The sequence below is a fragment of the Macaca nemestrina genome, chromosome 9 (genome assembly GCF_043159975.1).
Source record: "Macaca nemestrina isolate mMacNem1 chromosome 9, mMacNem.hap1, whole genome shotgun sequence".
In the NCBI taxonomy this organism is placed as follows: domain Eukaryota; kingdom Metazoa; phylum Chordata; class Mammalia; order Primates; family Cercopithecidae; genus Macaca; species Macaca nemestrina.
In genome coordinates this window covers 19611858-19619301 of record NC_092133.1, presented here as the reverse complement: position 1 = coordinate 19619301, position 7444 = coordinate 19611858, and positions in this window count along the sequence as shown.

Below are 7444 nucleotides of genomic sequence, written 5' to 3'. Positions count from 1 at the left end.
CCTCCCACCTCAGCCCCAACAAGTAACTGGGACTACAGGTGTGCGCCACCATGCCCAGCTAATGTTTGTATTTTTTGTAGAGATGAGGTTTTGCCATGTTGCCCAGGTGGGTCTCAAACTCCTGGACTCAAGCAATCAGCCCACCTCTGCCCCACAAAGTGCTGGGATTGCAGGTGTGAGCTAAGGCAAAACAACTTTTTAAAAAATAGATTAAAATGTATTATTAGCATGGAGAACTAGAAACTGATTTTTGGGGGGTCACCCAGTAGCTACAGATATCTACCTCCCCTGCCCCGTATTTCTACATTTTTCTTTTCTCTATATAAAAGTCTATACTTTCAAAAAATTCCAGCATGTAGTTTTATTTTCGGTCTCCCCTAAATATATGCAGATTTGACAGATCCCTTTGCCAGCCACCCATGAAATCAGATGAGTAATTTCAAATTGCAGGGCTGGAAAAATGACCAGCACAGAATAAAGACATGAGCTGGCAGCTACACAAGACAGATCTCAAAAACGAGGAGCAGTAGCTGAGAGGCTAAGAGAATCTGTCCTAGCCACAAGCGCTTGGAAAACGGAGGAAGCTGAATCAGGTAGATTGCTGTGAGTGGGAGATTAGGGAGAAATTAAATCTTGGAGTGCCCAGTAACTGTTTGGTGTCAGGTCTTGACAGAACGCAAGCTCCCACATGCCTGGTGACCAAGCACATTAAGACAGTCCTGGCTTAGGTTGCAGGAACAAAAGAGAGAAATCTGATGTCAGAATAAAGGCCTGATTGGCAAATTAAGCTGAATCAAGGTGAAATGACAGTACGGCGGAAACTTACTTGTAATTCACCTTCCTTTAGTCTACACTCCCAAATCTTACACATGCGCAGTAAAATATTTTTTCACTAGGAACTGTTGTGCTGATTTTATAGAAAACACATGGAAGACGGATCCCAGAGAGGGAGAGGAAACATGACAGTAATGAAAAGGAAAACCAGGTCCGTGACTAGGGGCAACCAGACGTTACCAACAGCAGCATCAGGAGGTTTCTGTTCGACGGAGGATTCATTTTCATCCAAGAATTAAACAAAGGAACATCAGATTTTATTTTTGAACACTGGAGTTTATGATTGTTTCCTTCCGATAACAGCTACTTCATTCATGGTCCACCCATCCATCATTTGGTTCTGTTGAGCTCAACTGGGTTTTCCTTTTCCTTAACATTTTACATTTTGTTGAACAGAAAGGTGAAGAGAATAGAAAAGTAACCATAATTAGAAACAGGTATCTATGTACCTGCTACTTACTGGAGCTGATTAATATTGACATTTGGCCATATTCACTTCAGAGCTTTTAAATGTTTTGTTGTCGTTGTTGTTGTTGTTTATGGTTTTGTTGTTGTTGTTGTTATTGTTATTTTTTGAGACGGAGTCTGTCTCTGTCGCCCAGGCTGGAGCCAGTGGCATGATCTCGGCTCACTGCAACCTCTGCTTCCCGGGTTCAAGCAATTCTTCTACCTCAGCCTCCCAAGTAGCTGGGACTACAGGCATGTGCCACCACGCCTGGCTAATTTTTGTATTTTTAGTAGAGACGGGGTTTCACCATATTGGCCAGGCTGGTCTCAAACTCCTGACCTCGTGATGTACCCACCTCAGCCTCCCAAATTGCTAGGATTATAAGCATGAGCCACTGTGCCCGGCCCTAAATGTATTTTTAAAAATAAAGATAAGATAAGGCTCCTTGGTTTCTTACCCTGTACTAGTCTCCTTTTTTACCTCCCCAGAGCCAGTCTCTATCATGAATTCAGTAGGTTTCCTTTACCAAGTTGTCATACCAGTTAAAATATATATATATGTATGTATATATGCAGTATACACATAGATACATCATAGAATATTGTCTTGTTACTATTTTTTTTCTTTTTTTCTTTTTTTTTTTTTTTGGAAACAGGGTCTTGCTGTGTCCCCCAGGCTGGAGTGCAGTGGCTGGATCATCTCTCACTCCAACCTCCGCCTCCCCAGCTCAAACGATCCTCCCACCTCAGCTTCCCAAGTCGCTGGCACACACCCCCAACTGGCTAATTTTTTGTACTTTTTGCAGAGACATATGTTCCCCAGGCTGGTCTCAAACTTCCGAGCTCAAGCCATCCGCCCACCTTAGCCTCTCAAAGTTTTAGGATTACCGGTGTGAACCGCTGCACCTGGCTTTGTCTTATTACTTTTTAAATTATTTACTTTTAGCATATTGTAGATCTTAATCCGTAGCCACATCATAGTATAGGCATGAATCTACAACTTTCTATTTTTCAGCCAACCCATTCTGAAATCCAGTTTTCTACATCATATGGAGACCACACTAGTTTTGAGAACTTTAAAACAGATGATTCCCATAGGGCAAATGTTGCTATTAGGTAATAAAAGATTCAGGTGATGAGTATTATGGACAAAAGTAAGACATTAACTGCACCTCACAGAGTATCATGAGGATCTCTGATTGATCAAATTAAAAAATAAAATTTAAGAAGCAACGAGTACTAATCAGCCTTGATATGTTTGTTATGAAGCTATTTTATTGAAATAAAAGTGCTTTGAAGATGAAAAGCACATTTTTTTTCTTTCCTAGAATTAAATCATTTCATCCCTCCCTCAGGCTACAAAGTTCATTCAAGTAGAAAAAAGTAAATGCTCCAGTTCTTTTCTTTTTTTTTTTTTTCTTTTGAGATGGAGTCTCGTTCTGTCACCCAGGCTGGAGTGCAGTGGCATGATCTTGGCTCACTGCAACCTCCACCTTCCCAGTTCAAGCGATTCTCCTGCTTCAGCCTACTGAGTAGTTGGGATTACAGGCACCTGCCACCATGCCCAGCTAATTTTTGTATTTTTAGTTAGAGACAGGGTTTCACCATGTTGGCCAGGCTAGTCTCGAACTCCTGACCTCAAGTGATCCACCCGCCTTGGTAGTTCTTTTCTTATGGAGTTTCAGCTGACTTATATTAAGGCTTGCTTGCTTTCTCTTTTTATTTCTGACCACAGTTTGTAACTTCCCTGCACTGAAAGATGCTCTTTTTTCCACCGCTTAAAGCATGCAAAGTAATGGTCCAGAGGGAGGGCTCATTAACTTTTTTTATTTTTTTTCCTGTGGTTTCCTCTCATTATTTCATTGCCTAGGCAATATTTTTTAAAAGACCTCATGCTGGTGAATAGGAATTGACATAAAAGAGCATAACAACTTTTTTGGAGTCTCAAGGTCTGTGATGTAAACACCCCAATTTGTTTTTCAAAGGTTTTCTTCATCCATTGTATAAATACACATATTTACATAATTTCCAAAACATGTGCTTTGCAGCCGCAGTCCTTTCAGCGTTATCTATTAATAAGGGTCACATGTAGATGTGGATTTGCAAGCTTGAATTCCAACACGTCACTTTGTCATTTTCAAATTTTGTGAGCGCTGGAACTTAGTGGGCAGACTTCCCCATCTCGCTTCAAGAAAACATCCGAAGGGTGTCATCCACTTTGGAAGGAACAAGACACCCGAGTTTTGATAAACTTGACCTCTGTGGGATTATACCAGAGAGGGAACTGAAGTGAGATGGGCGTTGTAGGCACTGAACTCTAAGCTTGTCCTTCTAAGGTAACATTTGCAATTCTTTCTATGATGCACTTTTTCTTTTGTCCCCTAACTTCTGACGAAGGCCATGGGTATGTCAGTGGAAGTCAAAGGTAGCACATAGGTCATTGGAGAAATGGAGGGTATTTTCTATATTCGAGTGGTTTTCAGTGGGCTTCATCTACCCTTGCTTGAGGCGGCAGAGCTTAGAGAGGATGGGGGGAGTTTAGAGGTGGGGACAGGGCTGCCAACAGTTTGAGTTTTGCTTAACTTTGGCTTGCTGGAAGGCAGAGCACCTGAAGGAGACCTCTCTGGGTATTTCCAGACCTCTCTGGGTATTTTGTGGCCAAAATCAGAGAACAAGGACGCCCAGAGACCCTTTGGTCAAGCCCTCTGTGACACCTTCACAGGACATTTTCCTTGGCCCTCTGTCAGTTTCTCTAGTAAGAATCTTTTTTATTTTTTGCTTCAACAACCTAGGTCATTTGCTGGTATCTCCTAGGCTTTCCAATTCAACAGAAGGGTCTTCTCTTGACCCTCAGAGCCATTTTCATTTTTTACTATATTGAATTTCTTTTGTACATTACTTTTTATTATCGCTTCTCTTATTGCAATGTGTCTTACTAGTGTTTTCTCTGCATTTTCATCTTTAAAAGAATTAAACAGAGAAGAGTAAGAATAAGGGGAAGAATTTCAAACAAGGGAGGCCCGAGGCCAGTTTCCCCACAGTGAGCTCTGCCCTACTGAGTTCTTCCCTGCCTGTCAGGAGATCTCTCATTTCAGTTTCAGATGGTCCCCTTGACCTTGAAGACAGCCCTCTGGGAAAAGCTCTTAGTCTTACACCTAAAATTATTATTCTTGGCAGCTCAGTGGGGAAAGAGGCTGAAATATTCTCCCTGGGGAGCTGTAACCCCAGCCCCAAAGATGGCTTAGTGGGGCCTATAACACTCTTATCTTCAGATGATTAGGCTTGCGAATTAAAATTCTTGATTTCTCATATGCATAACTTTCTCACACTGAGGTGACTGGGGGGAGTTCTGCGTAGTGTCCCTCTATCCCTCCAGATCCACTTTCCCCTCTTCTCCTTCCATTCAAATCTGGCCTTTGGAAAGCTCAAGGTAGGCAAAAGTATATCCTTAAACATCCAGCCCCTTGATACCATCGTCATCCTCATCGTGAAACCTTTATCAAGCACCTGGACTCCTACAATACAAAGAAGTACGAGGGGCCATCCCTGCCCCAAAGGTGTCTCGAATGACTTGTGACCACAGGACACACATCTGTTAGCATAAAATGAAAAAATAGCTTGAAGGAGAATTATGTGGGCAATAAATACTGCAGGAGTTCAGGGAAGGGAGAAAAGACTGCAGCTGGGGGTAGACAAAAGTGATCTCATCAATGACATGGGTTTTGGGAAATGGCAGGCTTGAGACTAAGTCCTATCATTGCAGCACTTTAGGAGGCCAAGGCCGATGGATCACTTGAGGTCAGGAGTTCGAGACCAGCCTGGCCAACTTGACGAAACCCTGTATCTACTAAAAATCCTGTATCTACTAAAAATACAAAAACTAGCCGAGCATGGCGGCACACGCCTGCAGTCCCAGCTACTTGGGAGGCTGAGGCAGGAGAATCACTTGAACCCAGGAGGCAGAGGCTGCAGTGCCATTACACTCCAGCCTGGGCAACAAGAGCGAAACTCTGTCTCAACTCACTTTCTCTCTCCACATCTCAGTTCCTCTGCTTGTGAAGTGAGTCTCAGAAGGGTAGCTGATCTTTGAGGCCACGTGGAACTCTCAGGTGCTTTGATTCTACCGAAATCATTGAGTGCCACTCTGCTATCCAACAACACAATAAAATGGTTCATGTGCCATTTGTTGGCACCAAAGGTCTACATTGTTTTGAAAACCCTTGCCTCCAAACACCCAAAAAATAAATTTTCTGAGGTAAACAAGATGGCATGATTTGCCTAGGACAAATTTGGTTTCCTTCTAACACTTCTTATAGATTCCAGTAATTTTTAGATTTCGGTTTTTGCTTAAGTTCAGAAGTAGAGCCATTTCCAGTCCAAGTTGGGGAGCCCTAAATGGGTATAGAAACAGCAGCAAGGCAGAAAGACAAGTAACCACCTACTTGCTCTAGCTAAATACTGCTTTATAATTTATGTTTTATTCTTCTTACCACTAATGCAAAGTAATAACTTCATTCAACAAATATTTACCATGTATCTACTCTGTTCTCGGTGTTGTGGCAGAGACATTGGTAGACACCAAAGACCAACTATGGCCTTCCAGAGTCTGTCTTGACATATGGAAACACAATCATCCTGAATCCTTAGACCATTAGCTAATGATTTACAAAGGCTGTTCTTCAGAGGTTTATGTCCCTAGAGCAGATGCCTACACACAGGAGGTCCTGGGTAAATGTTTCATTGATGAAATGATGGACGCCGTATTAGTTCATTTTCACACTGCCCATGAAGACATACCTGAGACTGGGCAATTTACAAAAGAAAGAGGTTTAATGGACGTACAGTTCCACATGGCTGGGGAGGCCTCACCATCGTGGTGGAAGGTAAAAGGCATGTCTTACATGGTGGCAGACAAGAGAAGAGAGCTTGTGCAGGGAAACTCCCCTGTTTAAAACCATCAGCTCTCATGAGACTTATTCACTATCACGAGAACAGCACGGGAAAGACCTGCCCCCACGATTCAGTTACCTCCCACTGGGTCCCTCCCACAGCATGTGGGAATTCAAGATGAGACTTGGGTGGGGACACAGCCAAACCCTATCAGATGCCAGGCAGTGCTTCTCAAACTATCTGTGGCCAATGATCATTTTCAGCATTTCTAATCCATGGAGACTGATGCCTAGGTCAAACACAGTAAAAATGTGCTTGGATGTCCCAGCAATGCCAAATTGTTATGCAAGGTTTTCAATGCTTTCTCAGTTTCTGTGGTTATTTCATTGTAGACTTAAAAAAAAAAAAAATCTCACAGCCCAGTACTGGTCACAGATGTGGCTTCGGCAGTAAGAGAAAAGAGGGCACATTCTGCCTGAAGTTAATCAAGGATGTGTGAACTCACAATTCACATTTCCTGCACCCACTAAGTCTGAGGTCTTATGCAAGTAAGGAACTGAAACAATCAGAACGACTCCCAGGCCTCAAACGCCATCCAGATGTAATTTTGTTTCTCCCAAATGCTCTTCCTCTCAAATCTGTTTTCTGTTCAGGCATTGGATAAGGTAGAAATAAAGGCAGAAAAGCAAGAAAGAGGCAAGGCAGGTGTGGGACCCTGGGGTGGCCGATCCTCATGCAGAGGGATGTCACAGGGGTGTTGCCAGCGACCCACGCTGGTTCTGCCTCACTCCAGTTCCTTCAGGGCACCTTGCACTTATTTATCCATGGACGCAGATCACACCTCCAGGAGCTGAAAGTTTTAGGCTGCAGGTTCTCACGCCTCCCTGCTTAGTCATCGGGCAGTACCTGTCACATAACGTAGTCAAGCCACTCTCGGAAGGGATTCCAGACACTGACCTACAGCCTCATGGTTCTCTAATTTGCGTTTCTAGCTCACTGAAGCAGCTAGTTCATGGCAATCAAAGATTCCGCTGCTCCCTTTCCATCTTACCTCCTGCCCCTGCCAGCCCCAGTCACCACAACAAGGTGGCCATGACTTTCTTTCCCTCTCGGTCTGTGGCCAGCTGCAAACCAGTGACCTAGAGAGGTGTCACCACCTCCCACGAACAGCTCTGGCGCTCAGCTTTCTGTGGAAAGCATTTTATTTTAAGAAGCAGAGCAAACTGTCATTGCAAGACCTCTTCTACAACTTGGGATGAAAGTTCATCACAAA